The 18915-nt window shown below is 40.4% G+C and overlaps 1 protein-coding gene and 1 long non-coding RNA gene across 19 annotated transcripts in view; both read right to left on the reverse strand.

Annotated features, from left to right (window-relative positions):
- The window catches only part of MAGI1 (membrane associated guanylate kinase, WW and PDZ domain containing 1), a 613664-nt gene that overhangs the window by 524937 nt on the left and 69812 nt on the right, over nt 1-18915 (reverse strand). The window lies entirely within an intron of this gene.
- LOC149748303 (uncharacterized) overlaps nt 1-18915 on the reverse strand; it is an 88391-nt gene continuing 69476 nt past the window's right edge. The window contains exon 2 of the long non-coding RNA XR_016394739.1: nt 1-18915. This exon is cut by the window's right edge and continues 20624 nt beyond it. This is a non-coding gene — a long non-coding RNA (uncharacterized LOC149748303).

Here is an 18915-nt window from a genome sequence, read left to right on the forward strand (position 1 = left end):
TGTAGCCAAGAAAAATATTTTAATATAATCTAGGTGCAAAGGAGTTGAATTCTGTTGTCCCTAGTTAAAACCAAGAGGGTTTGCTAATACAGAACTGTATCTAATTGCTGCAAAGCAGGTTTTCTCAACTTTAACACTTTTTGCTTCTGTGGCTAGAAAATTCTTTGCTCTGAGGAACTGTACAGTGCATTGCAGGATGTTTAAGCAGCATCCCTGGCCTCTGGCCTCTAGGTGCCAATGGCACTCTCCCAGTTGTGATAATCAAAAAAGTGTCCAGATATTGCCAAATGTCTCCTGGGAGACGCCATCAACCTTCTGGAGAACCACTGGCTAGTGTAACATCACTGAAACGAGAACCACAACTCTAGTATAAAGTCAGAAGCTCATGGGTTTAGCTTCTCTCATAAGTGAATCAAATAAACTCTTCAGAAATTAAAAAGTGTTTTCCAACGGGTTGGGGCAGTCGAGGAAAAAAATATTGACTTTCTTAGAGAATGCCACTTTCCTTTGTAGAGGAGGGGGGAAAAAATCCTTTTCTTCTCTCCTGCTCAGTTCTAGGCTGGGGCTCTGTATCAAAAGACACATTAACAGGAGAAAGGGTACAGATTTTTTTAATATAAGTTTTATACAACACAGGAGCCTTCCTAAGGAAATGAAGACCCAACAAAGTACTAAAACCTGAGCATTTTTTATATTAGGTTTGATGAAGAGCACATGGAAAAAGGTGACAGGACAGAAGGATATGAGCAAAGGGTACAGTGAACTAGGGAAACCTAGCAAGACTTGTTAATTCAGATTCCTCTTGGTGTCTTAGGAAATAAGGATGCTTCTTTCCTCCAGGGCATATAAGGGTCATAAGCCTGCTTCAGGGGAAGGTCAGAGAGTCCTTCCTGCAAATGCCACTTCTCATACTCCTTGAGCTTAAAATAGTCAACATGCCAACAGCAAACTCCTGCAGTAAAGCACAGGGAACTATATTCAACATCCTATGATCAACGATAATGGAAAAGAATATGAAAAAGATTATATATATGTATAACTGACTCACTTTGCTGTACAGCAGAAATCAACATAACATTGTAAATCAAGTATACTCCAAAAAAAAAAAAATTCAACATACCAAGGTGCCACAGTTTGGGGTGGTGTATCCTCAACCCTGTCCCCTTCCTCAGCTGTAGCCAACTCAGCATGTCGCTATATACACAGTTCAGTTTGTGAGAAGTGTTAGTTTTATGAGTGTTTTATACTATCCGCAGGAAAGACAGATGCAAAACCAACAAAAGGAGTAGTCCTGACACTAGTGAAATACTCCCTTATAAAACAAAAATATTCCTTACTGGGGGTGGCTGGCAAGCAATATCTGAAGAAGTTTTATCCATGTTTTGGGGAACTGTCACATTTTAAGAGCCCTCAAACAGACAGTTGATCATTCTAGGGTCTGAGCATAAATTGCTTCCTCCCCCAATTCCATTACTATGGGGCCAGAAAGAACATCTGGCATGATCCCAACTCTAATATAATATGGTTGGCTTCTCTTTTTGGTTTTAATTACCATTATTAAATATGAGGTCAAAGTAACACATACTAGAGTAATTATTACTGCCGCTTTCTGATTTTACAGTTAATTGTATCAGACAGAATGCTAGGGAGTTCCTCACTTTTCTCATCCATAAAATGGGGATAATAATAGCACAGGGTTGTTATGAGGATCAAATTAGTCAATATTTGTAAAAGGTTCACAATAGCGTTGGCACATAGTGAATACTACCTAAGTGCTTTTTAAATAAATAAAGTTAACATGGCCCTGTTATTTGAAGATGAAATTTTAATGTTTATACTGGCACTCTTCATGTCAAATTGGCTGTATTTTTATGTTGTTTTGTTTTTCTTTTGGTGGGAGGAGGTGCAGAAACACTGTTTTGAAATGTTGCTTTCTGTCTCTGAACTTTCAGGACACACTCGCATCCTGAAAAAAAAAATTTTTTTTTTTTTTCAGAAAACAATACCCCACTATATGTGATGCACTAATTGTGTGTGTGTGTGTGTGTATGTTTATGTATATGTACATGTAAATTCTGGTCGAAACCCACTACATAGATTACCCTACCGTCATTCATGAATCTTGTCCTACCATTTGAAAAACACCGCTTCAGACAAGTATTCCCCAGACTGTAAGATCAGCAGGTATTAAAGAAGGGGTTCTGTGCTCAAATAAATTTCGGAAACTGTTTATTTCATATACCCCACACACAGTACAAGTCGAGAAATTCCGCAATGAAGAAATGGATTAATTCTGTAGAACTCAAAGGCCTCAAATTTATTTATGGACTGGGAACATTTTTTTCTTCCATGGTAACAGAATAGCATCACAAAGCTTGAGGAATCATAGCTAATTCTTATATTTCTCAAACGGAAGGAAAAAAAAAAAAGAGTCTCAGAGAGAAGCATTCTTTGTGACTCAGCCTACAAGTCCCTTAAACCTGTGCCTAACTCAAGGGAGGTGCTTAGGAATTCTTACTCAATTCCATTAAGCATTTTGCAGTTTCTTAATATCATTTAGTGCAAAGTGATCCCGAATTGTATTTCCCTCAGAAAGGAATGTACTAGTTGAGTACATCCCCCAGCCACCAATGGGGACAACTCAATCCTTTTTGTCTTCGCAAGGCACTCAGTAAGCTGTTGGTTATGTCATTTGCCCACAAGTAGTCAGGCCTGGCTGTTTCGTAGTCATCCATTTCCCAAAAATGGTATTGTGACCACACACACACACACACACACACACACACACACACACGCACACACACACACAGCAGTACACTGCCTCCCTGGCCCCCTCCAGCTTGCTTTGACTCCAGAAGAAGCAGGACCAGGTACAAGGGAACAAAAAACAGAAAATATACAATCCATATGGAACAAAACACATAAAAATCTTAAATACGCAAATCTTTTTTTCACCTACAGAGAAAGTATGGGAAAACGTGGATAGCTGGAGAATTTTATCCAGCTAATGAGTTGATATGGCACGCTTCTGAAATTAAATCAAAAATGACAAAACCATGAAAGCCAAGGAGTACCCAAAATTCCACGGCTGAAGTGTTTCATCTCAGGTATTCTGTATGAATTAATTTCAATTTACAGCTAAATGTCAAAGAAAATTGGTTCGTTTTCTATATTGAATTATGTTTGGTGCCCTAAGGCCTTCAGGACCTGCGGAGCTTGTAAATAATAACATTTTCTCCTGATCATTATGTAAAATAATTCCCCAGCTTGTGCTTCCTACAGTCCCTGAAACAGAATCCCAAAGTTACAGAAGAATTCGATCTATAAACCACAGTAAACAGTTCCTGAAATTAGACCAACAAAATGTTAAGAGATCTGGCCTCTGTCCTTTTATATTTATGGTTGTGTAGATACTAGGGCTGGGATTAGAATTTGTAAAACCACCAAACAGAACTGCAAGATAGAACTATTCCCCACAGAGAATTAAGAACCGAGAAAAATCATACGATTAACCTAAGACGGGGGGATGGGAAGAATAAACAACAGCATTTCCCTAAATTCTGGCTTAAGATAAATTGTAAGGATTTAAAAATCCTGTATTTATATCTTAAAATCATCAAATGAGCACACTGAGACAAGCTATCATGAAATGATTATGATCAAATAACACTAATTATAACTTGCACATCTCTGATTAATTACTGAAGCTTTTAAGTGAAATCTTTAATCAGCAGTACCTTTTTAAAAATACTTTGCCCTGTGTGCTCTGACAGCGTTGAACTTTAAGCCCAAGGAAAGGAGACCAGTTCAATATATACCGCCTCTTTTTGGTGACCCTTTTGTATTCAAAGAAAGGGCTAATGGCAAAAGACCACTCAGCTCTGGAATATTCTGAGATGAGACCCACCTCCACCCTCCCTCAGGGTGATCCTCTTGTTTTTATAAAACCCTGAGTTTTGGGCTTCCCTGGTGGCACAGTGGTTAAGAATCCGCCTGCCAATGCAGGGGACACGGGTTCCAGCTCTGGTCCGGGAAGATCCCATGTGCCGCGGAGCAACTAAGCCCATGAGCCACAACTACTGAGCTCACGTGCTGCAACTACTGAAGCCCACGCGCCTGGAGCCAGTGCTCTGCAACAGGAGAAGCCACCGCAATGAGAAGCCCGCGCACTGCAACGAACGGTAGCCCCCTGCTCACCGCAACTAGAGAAAGCCCACACGCAGCAACGAAGACCCAATGCAGACAAAAATAAATAAATAAATAAATAAAATTTATTAAAGACAAACCCAAGTTTTCTCTCTCTACCTTGAGACTTTCCTCATTAATGAACGTTTTCCCTACTGTAACAGCCTGAATAAAATGCCCAGTACATTTGCCCTTTTATTATAATAAAATCCAAACTGCTCAAGTACAGCTATGGTAAACTTTGAAATGGGATTAAAAGTCACCTGGCCAGCCTCACAAATTACAGTTTGTGGTAGACCCAAGAGCCTGAAAATTCTTGGAAAAGTTCAGTCGAGCTAACTCAAAACCCATGTTTGAATTTTGGAAATCTTTCCTTTAAAAGATAAGAACAAGACTCACACTGGCTCGGCTTATTCAATAGATTTGTAACACAAATCACTATATGTCACAAACGAAGACATTTCTCTTCAACTCACGGATTTCAAAAGCCATCTATGCCCAGGAATAATGTCGAAGCAACAATTTAAATTACATAAAATTTAAACTACTCGAAATTGTTTGAACAATCTAAAATCTGTTTTGATTTTAGCATCCTAAAATCTCTTAAGAGATATATTAAGAAATAAAATCTATGAGACATGAAGATGCTGCTGCAGATACACTGGGAACCATGCAGCTGAACTTTATGTGCCAAAGCAAAAGGACAGAACTGACTCACCCACAGGCTCCTTTAACTGCCCAGTAGCCAACCTAAGGAGATGACAAGAGCAGAGTGAAGGAAGCACAGGAAAAGAAGGCAAAAGTCGCTCGTCCAAGTGTCCTCACCAGACCGATCGCTCTATATTCTTCCAAGCATTTGTCACTTCCTGAGCACACTTCCGTGGCAGTGGAACATTCAGCTATAAATTTTTCTTCACTCAGGTCGTTAAAATGCAAGTGTGCCTGTGTCACATCAGATACGTTCCCAGCACCTGCACAATAAACCCAAACAAACCCTGCATCCATTGTGTGGGTCCCTATAGTCTAGAACAGTGCTTGACATATAGGAAGCACCCACTAAACATTTGTTGAATGAACCAGTAAATGCCTCCAGCTGTTTCTGTCGTTATTACTACTGCTTGGCTGGAAACTGTTATGTTTTTGTTAGGTGTAGGATTAAGTAAACAAAACAGAATCCACTGACAAAAGTTCCTTCTGTCTCAATCATTTAGACTTGTCCAAATTTACACCTTCATTTTACCAAGACTAACGATGCCCGGAGAGCAGGTAATGTGGTTCACTTTGGTTCACTTTCAGTAGCACAGTATAATATTCAACATACAGGCCCAGCATTCAGCTGAAGTGTGAGACATGCTTCCAGGTTTCTAAGGTCCCAAGGAGTTCAACATTCTCTCCAAAGAGCGAAATACACCCAGGATTTACTCATGGGTAGAATTCACTTACCGACAGCATCCGACTGCCCTCCACATCTACCTAAACCCCAAATGTTTAAACTTTTATATCTAGGAAACAGTAAACTGGATCAGGACCCGCTACTCTATTGGTTCATAATGTCAACGCAGCTTGTTAATTTTGAGCAAAAGAAATGAAACAGCCACATCCAGAATCAAAATGTAGACACACACATTAGGATATGAAAGTAGAGTTAGACCACCCAAGTGGAGAGCTTGGTGTTGGCTGAAATTACCTAGCTTAACTTCAGAGATCCATTCCTGGAAAGGAAAAGACATGGAACAACTTTAGTCAGTTGTGGGGAACGTGGAGCTTTGCTTAACCTTCCTGGTAAAGGACCTCCCCGTGGATTTACATCTCCTCTCAGATCCCCAAAAGACTAAAAACACTAGGCTTGCATACTCCTCAGCCATAAAAAAGAATGAAATTTTGCCATTTGCAACAACATGGATGGACCTGGAGGGCATGATGCTTAGTGAAATAAATAAGTCATAGACAAATACTATATGTTATCACTTATATGTGGAATCTAAAAAATAAAACAAACTAGTGAATATAACAAAAAAGAAACAGACTCACAGATATAGAGAACTAGCGGTTACCACTGAGGTGAGGAAAGGGGGGAGGGGTAAGATAGAGGTAGGGGATTAAGAGATACAAACTACTAGGTATAAAATAAATAAGCTACAAGGGTATACTGTACAGCACACGGAATACAGCCAATATTTTACAATAACTATAAACGGAGTATAATCTTTAAAAATTGTGAATCACTACGTTGGACACCTGAAACATATAATATTGTACATCAGCTATATCTCAGTACACACACACACACACACACACACAAACAAAACAAAACACTAGGCTTGCACCTGCCCTACTTGGTAAATGATAGTCAAAGAAGATAGGCTTTGAATCCAAAAAGGACGGACTAAGGTAAAAGATTAAATTATTAGATTGAGTCCTGCAAGACAGAGATACAACTAGTATAAATTCATATGTAAACTAAATTCCTTTATTATGCCAAACGATTGCTCAAGGAAAATAATTAGAATCTCTCCAAGAATTTGTTAATCCCTCTTCTACCAGTTGGAATGGAAATTACAATATGCCACCCCCGACTGATCTGCAAAAGCCACCACTTAAATGAAATGCCTGCCTTGTATCACACAAAGCTCCAGCCAGAGTTCTGTATTCGGTGTGGGTCTACTGGGGGACAGGCAGAGTGCTGGGGAGACTTTAAGGAGAGGACCAAAATAAGCACTTGGTTCACTAAACAAAGTAACAAAAGAACATGTTTTGTCTTAATGAACCAGTGCCCTATTCCTGCTTCTCCTCACCAAGGACTCTGTGTCTAGTCAGGCGCCCAGGGCTGGGCTAACAGGATGACCACAGGCCACACACAGGCCTGAGTTCTTGTAAGGTGGCGAGTGTGCCAAAGGAAGTGCATTTTAAATTTTATTTCAACTTCATTGATTTAAATTAAAATGACAGTGCAATTAATGGAAAAGTTTTCATTACATTTAAAACCACCTGAACCTACTTTTTCAACTAAATTCTTTTAAATGTATATACACATCAAGTATTTCCAATGAAGCTGTAGCATCCAAACTCTAGGTGTAAAAATACACCTGATTTCAAATACTTGGTATGAAAAAAAAATGTAAAGTATCTCATTAGTAGCTTAATATTGACAACCTGTTAAAATGATAATATCCAGAATAGATTTGGTCAAATTGAATATATTATTAAAATTAACTTAATTATTATAATTAATTCATCGATTAAAATTAATTTTATTTATACAATAATAAAATTGTGTTATTATTATTAATTAAACGTACTTCATTTTATTCTTTTAAAGTAGCTATTAGAAAAATTTTAATTACCTGTGGTTCACATTTTATTTACATTGGACAGCACTGATCTTCAGATTCAAATCAGCATAAACTTTCAGCTTTAAAACTTCCTCTTAATCTTTTTTGTGCCTGGACTTTGGCAGTCAGATAAAACCCATGGGCCCTTCTCTGAATGATGTTTATAATAAATGAATAAAATAAAATGCATAAGAGTACAAAGGAAACCACTTATACTGAAATACAGTTGCCCAAATAATTAAAAAAATAATTTTATCACTGTGCTTTTTTTAAAATTAAGGCACTGAAAAATCATAAACAGTGATGAGTCTAATAACTAGTATAACTTCTAACTAGAGACAAGCATAAATGAAACTGTCACGCCATATTAAAACAGCTGAGATTTCTATCGATGGCAAAGTCGTGGGTATTGTTTATGCTGCTGTGGTTTGTTGCCTACTTTCATAATTGAAGGAAATGCTCAAGTTCAGTTCGGGGTGAGGGAAAATGTAGAGGTAATTTTTACCCTGCCCAAATGTATGAATCCCCTGATTTGTACCCACAGACCCCCTTGGGGATCCATAGACTCTAGGTTAAGAGGGCTGTTTTGATACCTGGTGAATTCCTGAATCTGTTTGTCAAAGATGACCCCTATCTTTAGGAGGTCATTTTACCTTGGCTCATTCCTGTTCATTTGGAGTTTATGACTCACAATTCCTGTTTTTGACCACAACCAAACCAATATTATAAGGAAACGCTTCACTTGTTTTTTTCCGATACTTTTGCTCGCCAAAGGGAACAGGAAGAGCAGCAAGGAATGTAAATTTTTTTTTTTTAATTTTACTGAAGTAAAGTTGATTTACAATGTTGTGTTAATTTCTGCTGTAGAGAAAAGTGACCAGTTATACACATATACTCTTTTTTATATTCTTTTCTATTATGGTTTATCACAGGGTATTGAATATAGTGCCCTGTGCTATACAGTAAGACCTTGTTTAGGAATATATATTTAAAAGGAAATAAAAAAATCTTAACTACATAGTACCAAAAAAACTATTCTTTTGATCTAATGATTAATTTCTGTGTGTCACAATATTCAGCAACCAGAAAGACCACATGAATTTCAGTGGCACTTAATACAATTGCACAAATATCTCCAAGTTTATTTTCATTTACAAACACTCTACAATACTTATTGTGTGTGAGGTACTGTCCTACGGACTCCAAGTATTAACTCCTTAATCCTTAACACAATCCTATGACTTGGGTACTATTAGTATAATCCCCATATGACAAATGAGAAAATTGAGGCTCAGAGAGAGGTTAAGTAACTTTCCCAAGGTCACACAGCTGGACTTCCAACAGAGACCAGCTGCCTACTGTATTTTCAAGGTGACGAAAATACCAAACAATGGAACCTCAAGACTACTCATTACAACAAGTAAGCTAAGGGTTTGGTTTTGTTTTATTTTGTTTTACCACCTTCATTCCCTGCTTCTAAATCACTCGCTGAAAAAGCAAAGCTAGATGAGGTAAGAAAGGCCACCTTTATACCTTCTGGCCAGTTCACAAACAGGTTTCAAAATTAAACCAAATGCCTTTCTTTGTCTGTGATGAATAATAAGCTCCTCTGTATCTTAGGGCAGAGAATGCTGGGCCTGGCATTTCTTCCACTCTTATCTAAAATACGTTCCAGGAGAATTGAGGCCCCTGATAAGCCAAGTTTGCACTTCACCACACCAGCTTAAGAGAAATTACACACATACTCACAGGACTGAACCAGCAGGAGAATGACACAGAAACCTGAGTTCCTAGGGGTCCAGTCAGTGTTGACACTGTTGCCAGGGCCGAGTAAACCCCGCCTGTGTCAGGTGCTCAGCCATGAGTTTTCATCAGAGAAACCAGCCCTACAGGTGTATCCAGGGAGGCAGGTGTACAAGGGCTGCATTCTTCCCTCCTGTGAACAAACGCAAGATTGTCTGGGGCTGTGCTGGGCTCCCAAGGCCAGATAAACCCCCCTTACACAGTAATCTCAACACAGAAACATTTTAGCAGGCTGCCACTCCGTAGCACCGGAAGTAAAAAGGCTTTGAACGCCAAGCACTGAAAGAAAGAGGCAGATAATGTTACAATAACATTTCTCTAGAAAGACAATGCTCCTTAGGTAAAATGTAACTCCAGCAAGATTCTTCAGGGCGGATACAATCAATTAATATTTGTGGCTCTAAAAACAAACTGCTACTACCTTTTAAAAGATCTCTTGGACTAATTAAAAAGCTTCTTCTTGATTGTGTGAACTGCCATCCCCTTGCTGAAATGATAGAGTCCCAGTGGTAACTATAATATGAAATAAAATGACTTCATTTCCTCCAGAGAAATATTTTTACCTTGACTCCCACACTCTGGCACTCAAATACACACACTCCAATAGCAGGGGGCAAAAAGTCAGGCCTCATAGGCCTGGCTCATTCTCAGATTAACAACCTTGGGGGAATAATCCTATAGGAAAATATTTTCAAGATTTGGGGTAATAACATTTTGGGGCCAGATGAAATTTGTTAGAGTTTGCACTTTTGTTTCTAAAAACCTCTGAAGTCATTTGTTTCCCACAGTTTTTCTCAGAAGCTACTTTGTGGGAAAGAAAGCCAGTTCCTAGGCAGCAAGCCAGCTAGAACTGGGTTGCTCTGAAAGCCAGCCAGCCCCCGCCAAGGCTGGGCTAGATGGCCAGCTCTTGCCAAGGTGGTTCATTTTTGACCCAGGTGGAGCTATGGGGACTGACCTGGAAAAACGTTTGTGACAGCCTGTCAGGGAACAAGCGAGATACACAGAGAGTGGACCAGGCTTCTTGCTTCAAATTACATAGGAGGGGTCACACCAACCTGTGAAATGCTTATCTCTAGATAAGAGTGAAAGATGGAGGGACAGTGGGAACAAGGCAATATTGTGACGAAGGACTTAGATTCTGGAACCAGACTGCCTCCCATGCAAATCCCAGCTCTGCTCCTTCTGACCTGAGTAATGCTGAGTCAAGTTAGTTAAACACTCTCTGCCTCAGTTTCCTCCTCTATAAATGAGAGCCCACAACCCACAGGGCTGTTGTGAGGATTAATGAATGGATATATGCCAAGTACTTCAGGTGAGTGCAATTCTCACGAGTTACTTCAAACCAGCAGGGTTAGCATCTCTTGTTTGGCTTTTCTTTCTTTCTTTTCTTTCTTTCTTTCCTTCCTTCCTTCTTTCCTTTTTTTTTTTATTTTTCTTTTTCTTTTTTTCTTTTTTGGCCAAGCCACACGGCTTCTGGGATCTTAGTTCCCCAACCAGGGATTGAACCCATGCCCTCTGCAGTGGAAGTCTTAACCACTGGACCTCTAGGGAAGTCCCTGGCTTTTCTTTTCTGACTTGTTTTTTCTTAAAAAAGAAAGAGATGGGGGAAGTTTAAAAGAAAAAAAAAAAGCACATTAGGGTATATTATACTTTTTTTACTAAGAAAAATAATCTTAATTAATGACAAATGAAATTCCACCAAGTCAAACTCTCGGAGGCTACAAAATGAGAGGTTACTCCTCTCCTGCCCTCCTGGCCTGGCTTGCACCCCCTCAATTCTAGCTTATCTTCCCCAGCCAGGCAAATAGAGCAGAGGAAGGCCGCGCTCATAGGGAAGAGACCCAATAAACCACAGCTCAACTGTCTTGGAAAAATCTCTCCTAAGGCTCAAGGGAGGTAGCATGATAAATCCAGGCGCTCAGGGAAGGGAACGCAAACAAGCCACATAACTCTCCTCTGCTTTTTCCTCCTTGAGATGTCTCCCAATTTCCCTCAAAATAAATATTTACCTTGAGGCTTCTGTTTTTCTTTACATCACTTTTTCATTTATGGAAATGCTACATGCTGGTTGTCCTTCGAGTATTAGCATGACGATAACTGATCTTTCAAAAATGCCACCCTCGGTCACCATGTGATGGCAGGAAAGGAAAAAACAACCACACGAGGCTGCCCGTCACAATATTTACCAGGCTCGAGTGTTTTGTTTGTTCTCGGTAGAGGATGCACACAGTTGACAAAGGAAAGACAAAACTCCTCTGTGTCAAAACACAAGCTGAAGATGATTTCCTTCTCCGCTGCCCTTGTGTCAACCACACACAAATCCAGAGCTGCCCTAGGCTCAAGGAGTGTTTACGGTCCTGCAGAGCCATAAACACGCCATCCTTCAAAACAACACACAGAGCCACCCAACATCAAACAAACGAGGTCATTCCAGAAAGGATATACTGGGTTTTGACGTCTGACGCACTGGGTGAAATAACTTTGTTTCCCCTAAAAATAGATGAACTAAAATAAATATAGGAGTATTCCAAAGCAGTGTAGCCAGCCACTTCTTCCTGTGACTCACAACGATCTCATAGCTTCTTTTTTATAATGACCGTGGGCCAGGAACGACATGCTCGTTGGTGGATTGACTCATACTCTTCATACCAAAGCTGTGATGAATTTGAAATGATTCCCATTTTGCAGATGAGAAGACTGAGGCTCACAGAGGTTAAGTCACGGTGTAGGTTTACACAGTTTGCCTCTAGCTTTTGGACCCTGGTCTGTTAGACTGTGGAGGCTGAACTTTAAAAAGACTGGTCCACGTCTTTCAACCAGGGTTTAAGTGAAATTCATTCAAGGTTTCTGGGTTCCAAACCTCAGCCTCATTTCTTTTCAACAAAACCCCAGATTCCATAATGATCAATTTAAAAAATTTAAAGTAGGCATACTTTTCAATGTCTAAAATGAAAAGATTGGCAATACCAAGCTGGTGAGAATGTTAAACAACAGAAACTCATATACTGCTGGTGGGAATGTTAACTGGGACCACCACCGTGGAACACTGTTTGGAATTATCTACTGGAATTAGATAAATGCAGAGTCTATGCCCCAATCCTGCAATTCCACTCCAGGGTTCACCCCAGAGAAATGCAAATACATTTCATGTGCACAAAAGACATAGTCATAATGACAGTAATATTATTCATAATGGTCCCCAACTGCAAGCAACACAAATGTCATCAAAAGTGGAGCACCCAAGGGACCTCCCTGGTGGTCCAGTGGTTAAGGATCCGCCTTCCAATGCAGGGGACTCGGGTTCAATCCCTGGTCCGGGAACTAAGATCCCACATGCCGCGGGGCAATTAAGCTTGCACGGTGCAACTACTAACCCCATGCACCACAAGTAGAAAGAAGCCTGCGCACCGCAACGAAGAGCCCACGTGCCGCAACTAATACCTGATAAAGCCAAATAAATAAATAAATATTATTTTAAAAAGTAGAGCACCCGAGTAAACATTGCTATCTCCATACTATAATACCATACAAAAATAAAAATGAATAAACTCTAGCTATCCGCAACACAGACAAACCTATTGTATTCAGTAAAGACCTGCTTCTTGCGGCACCAAAGAGGCACACATGTAATCCATCTCAAGAAGAGGCAGACACACACAGTGCCTGGCGTTTGAAAGGATAACTCTCTGATTGCAATGATGAAGTCATTTAGTATTTTGACACAAAAGTACCCTAAGCCAGGGTAAAAACTGTGCCTTCTCTGCAGCGGCTCCTAAGAGAAGCAAGGTCCAGTCTGCTTTTAAATGTCCTATTCAACATGGCACACTTACTTCCAACAGTCCTAGAGAAGACAACAGGGCTCTACATAACGTAATATGGCCCATATATCTGAGGTCAAAAAATGTAAAATGTCCATGGTCCTAGTGAGGAAAAATACTCACTTTGTCCCTTGGACACTGCTTCTCACCCCTGTCAAAGCACAAATAAGGTTTCAAACTCTCCAGAAGCCCCTGAGGGCATGGTAGCTCCAAAAGATAGAGACCCTGGGACTCTAAACTGGCTTGTTTGTCTGGCCCCTTCATTTGGTTAACTCCCTGAAATAGCTCAGACCCACCTCAAGTTCACTGCTTCCAAGCTTTCCCTGACCTCCCCTTCCCTGTGTTAGTCCCTTCACCTTCTAGACCCTTAGAACCTTGTTCCTTTCCAATCAGTCCCTCACTCAAATTGTCATTATATCCTATGTATACAATCATTTGATTCACTGCAAAGAACATCACTTTTCTGCCCATTGATTCCCTAAGGCAAAATATCTGTGCATAGTGGGTACTTGATAAAGTCTTAATGAACAAATGAAAACAAATCTCTCCTAATACCAACAATAACAACAAAGGCAAATATCTTCCTGTTCTATTCAAACCAACAACTGCAGCCTGGTAAGTTTCAGGAGTGATCTAAAAGTCAGAAGCTTTTTAGATAAAGTTCATGTTCCTTTCTGCCTAGATTCCCCATGTGGAAAAGCTCCCAGAAAGGCTTGCCGAGATAAGGAGAAAGTGATGTCTAGACGATTCTGCTTTAGCCTTCTGCTGGGAAAACCTCCAGCTATTTCACTGAACCTCCTATAACCAAGTCATAGTTCACATTTCACAGATTCCTCCCTAGGGTTTTGACATCTTTGGAGAAGAGAGCTGGGGGATGGGTGGGCAGACATCTGTCTTTAGAGTGGTTTCTAACAAACCGATAAGTACAAACAATTCTAAGAAGGCTACCATGTCACTGGTCCCTGTGGGTGCCAAACAAAAAAGGAGGTCTGTCCTATGGAGTGACTCCAAAAGAGTGAAAAAGTGCTAAATCATGACTTAATTACAATATTTTATGCTGAAATCACAGAGGAGAAAATCACAGAGGAGAAAAATCTCCCAGGTTTCAAGCTGGAATTGTGGATCTTATTGTCCATACAAACATACACAAGATTGCCCTGGAACAGAACTATGCAGGAACTATGTGGGTCCTTGGTACCCTTCACGCATTTCAATTCTCTCACTTCTCCCCTAAAATTTCCCCACCTTACTTTGCATATAATTTCCCTATCCTTCCTCCTATGTGGCCACAAGGAAAAAATTCTGAGAAATGTGTTTCTAGTTACATGCATTCCTTCCTTGTCTATTAATAACCCTTAACGCTTACTGACTTTCTGTACCTTGTCTCTAAGCTATAAGCTCTTGGTGGGCAGGGACTCATCTCTCTTTTCCATGTTCCAGGCAGCACATGGCAGGCATGCAAATGCTGATAGGCTACATGGATGAATTAGTGTGAAATAACATGAAATGACAGAATAAACTTTTGAACTTCCAGGACACCAAGCTTCTAGGGACAGAGAGGGATAAGATTATTGCTGTTTGCCATCTGGTATACCCCTGCCTCATGCTTTTTCCATGTGCTGAGATATGTCAGAAGGAGGACAGACAGGAAACTACTCTAGATCAAGTCAAAAACTTATTCAACACAAATCTATAGAAATAAAAGTCACCTTGAGCTTGGTGAGCTTACGCAGCATCCACTTCTCCCTACCTCTTTGAATTCATTCAGTAACTCAGCCCATTCCTTCCTGGGTGGTAGCTGCTATCATCATTTTCAGCTCAAATTCCTTAAGCAACACTGAACATGTGTAAATGAACTGCACACTGTCAGCGCTGAATAAATTACTAGGGTCTTGAAGATTCCTTATGTAAATTAATAAAAAATATAAAACCAAAAAAATCCATTGAAAAATAACATGCATACTGCATGGCTGGCTGGCTTTAACAGTAGAAATACCTTTGTATACGTGCTATGCTGGGTATCTTGGGAAACAATATTAAAATGGAGCCCTTTGGGAGATACCAATGAGATAAGGAAGGTCTGGTACCTAGATCGTGCCTCAAAAGGCACTTTATCAAGAACAGGTATCCTGGTTTTCAATACAGTCAGGAGCTGAACAGATTATACAGAACTACATCCGTTCGTGTCATTTAACAAGTTTCGAAAAACAAGCTTTCCAATAAAGACAGACTCGATTCTTCTTCCCCCTGACCTTCCTGTCAGACTTGCCTTAATGAAGTTTCTGCCTGATGAAGGTCATGAATGTTCCATTGTGCTGAGAAGAAGGAAACTCACAACAAGTTGCTTGGTTTGAGCTAAGCGCTTGGGAGCCACCTGAGCAAATCAGCTAAGCTCTTTGGAAAAGGTTATTTCTTCAGTTGGGACAGTTTCCATGATTGGACTTGGCATAATATTCAACAACAGGATCTTTTACTTCTACTATCTTTCTCATCAACAGTAGTATCAGGATAAGAAGGAATCATATTTGCCTTGTTTTTTCTCATAGACACTACTCAACTATATTATTCAAGCGTATTCAAGTCTTTCCAGGAGTTATACACACGTGCATGCGTGCACACGCACAAAACAAATGTACTTTCCAACTCAGCTGTTTGAGAAGATGGACTTTGTTACATCAAAATAGCGATTAAAAAGTCATGACACAATGGACAAAGAGGAATGAAGTTTCCTCTCATAAGCAGGCAAAACGAGGAAAACGAACATTAAAAGAATATCCATTTTTTTCAAATACTGTGTATAAAATAATGAAGTAATTTGTTCCAAGAGCTCTGTTATTGAATAATGACACTCCAATGTAGAATGTGTAGCTCATAACTTCTCCATAATAGATATTTTCTAATTTTTAGAAGAGCCCTATACCCGTTTACAGACACTAATTTGTTTAAATTTCAAAGTAATCTTAAATGAGAAGGAAAACAATTCTGTGAGGGCAGAGAGCTTTGCCTGCTTTTTCACTCATTTATCTTAAGATCTGGCACAGTACCAAGCACACAGTAGGTATATAATAAAGTCTGTTAACTGAAGGTCATACGTTAGACAAATGCAGCTCGTAACTCTCAAGCAACTTGTCTGAGACCACAAGACTATTAAGTGGCTAAACCAGGCTCCCAAGGAAAGGTGGCGGCATTTCTGAGTCCTGACAGGACTGTGAGTCTGGTCCTTCTAACACCCCTTTGAAGATCACAACACTTCTCTGCAAGTGATGAGACACCATCGTGCAGACTGAGAAACCACACAGTTTTAACCCAGTAACCCAGTAAATGCCCTGCCCACGGCTTTCACTGTCCTTTCACTGTCTCTTTCACAGTGTACCTCGGCCCCCAAGAATTACCTTAGAGTCACAGCTCCATGGGGAACTGAAGACCTCCAGGACTCAGGAGAAGCCAAACCATAGGCCTGTGGACATCATGGCCCCTGTTGGAGGAAGTCACTTCCGTACTGATATCAAAATCAGTCCCAAGGAGATGGGAAAAGGAAAGGGTAGAGGTAGCTCATCTGAAATCACCCTGACATTCCAAATGGGCCCCATATGCCTGTCAGCAAGTGACTCAAACGGACAGAAGAACTCTTCACAGAGCAAGGGCATGAGTCACTGGCTCCCCTTTTACCAAGAGATGCAAAGAAAAGGAGTTTCCCTTTATATACTAAAAATCTCCCAATCGCTCCCAATCAATCGATCATTCAATCAATCTCTTTTTCTCTCTTTCATTTGCTCCCATTCTCAAGGGTCCATGAATTGGAACAAGCTCTTACCAGTGAGCATCGGCTTCTCCTTCCGAGGTTAGATCTTGCCCTTACCTTCCCTCCTTTGCAAACTTCAGGTGATTTAGCACTAACCCAGCTCAGACAGATTTTGTGAGCAGCTGCACACCTTTACATTCACAGAATCGCTAAGAATCATGCCAATCCTCAGGCTTATCCTCGATTCACTTTCAGGGCACTCTCTGAGGATGCCCCTTTTTGACGGTCCTCTGCCTTATGAAGTCACCCCAAGACTAACAGACATACAGTACCCATTTCCTGGTGTCCAGACACATAAGAAATGCGAAGAGTTTCAAGGAGAAGTTGAAAAATCAGCATCCAACTCACCTACTCTAGGTGCCAATGATACCAAGGGCTGTCTCATGAAAATATGCATGCTTGCCCAATGCCCCAAGGCATAATTATAATTAGTCTTACTCTGAAACCTTTCAGAGGCCAAAACCTACTGCATATACTTTCTTAGCCAAGAAACAGATGTAGGGTATAAAGGATTTCTACTAAGCGTCTTCAAAACAGATGCAACTTTCTGATAAATATCCCCTAAGCCCAGAGCATCTACTGTCAAAGGAGACAAGACAGACAACACTGAGGATCAGTTAGTGTTTTTTAAAAACGCCATCATTGGGCTTCCGTGGTGGCACAGTGGTTAAGAATCCGCCTGCCAATCAATGCAAGGGACACAGGTTCGAGCCCTGGTCCAGGAAGATCCCACATGCCACGGAGCAACTAAGCCCGTGTGCCGCAACTAATGAGCCTGCGCTCTAGAGCCCGCGAGCCACAACTACTGAGCCTGCGTGCCACAACTACTGAAGCAGCACGCCTAGAGCCCGGGCTCCACAACAGGACAAGCCACCGCAATGAGAAGCCCGCGCACCGCAACGCAGAGTAGCCCCAACTCACCACAACTAGAGAAAGCCCACATGCAGCAATGAAGACCCAATGCAGCCAAAACTTAATTAATTAATTAATATTTTTAAATGCCATCATTTGCATACCCATTCTCACGACTTTTGCCACAACTGAGTACCATTTTACTATCCCATGTTAGCTTTAAAAAAAAAAAAGCTTCATTTTATGTAATTAAATGTATTTTAAGTGGAAAGCAAACTTATAGAATCAGTTGCCATAAAAATAAATAACTCCAAAAGCAAATACAAACAAGGCAAAATGATGGCATTAAAAACCATGGCCTCTCAATTAGAAAGGGAGATTAGCAAATGTTAAAGGGTATTAAAGACATATTAGCACCTAGAATTAAGGGGAAAGGGGGAAAGGATTGAATCTGAATGGAGGCAGGAACTCCAGTAAGAAGACAAAAGCCGAGGCTTTATTTCAATCTCCTCTTCACTGCCTAAGGTATGCGCATAACACAGCTTACTGCAGACTTCCTTTCCAAGACAGAGATGCTATCAAGGCCACAACTTTCACCCTCAAGTGACCAACTAGGGCAAAGCTTCTCCTCCAAACATCCAGGTCTGTTAGAAAGTCAACAGTCACATTTACTTCTATTTGCTGCCCTTCTTTCCACAAAAGATTTTGGACAGCAAATTGGAGTTATGTCTAGCATGTGAGAAGTTAAACAGTTGACAAATGATGGCACGCCAAAACACCCTAAGGGTAATTCCTACCCAGCGAGGTCAGCCAGCACACCAGACAGCAGGAGGACCCAGAACTGGAAATGCTAATGGAAAGAAAAGAATTTTAACAAGACACACAAAAAAACAGCAAGTTCTTTCTTTTACAAGACTGACCTTCAACAGCTCAAGGACACACCAAAGTGGTAAAACCTTGGGTGCTTGTACCTGTTTCCCGGAGTTCAGAGGAAGGTTTTTTTTCCCCAACCATAGATATTTCTGCCACCTTATATAATCCAGCAATTTCTCCATCTCATGATTTAAAAAGAAAGGGCAAAGCCTAGAGATTATGGCCATTGGAGTAGGATAGATTTGTGATT

The sequence above is a fragment of the Delphinapterus leucas genome, chromosome 10 (genome assembly GCF_059928025.1).
Source record: "Delphinapterus leucas isolate spDelLeu-1000000601 "Yukka" chromosome 10, BTC_Dleu_Yukka2, whole genome shotgun sequence".
NCBI classification, from domain to species: domain Eukaryota; kingdom Metazoa; phylum Chordata; class Mammalia; order Artiodactyla; family Monodontidae; genus Delphinapterus; species Delphinapterus leucas.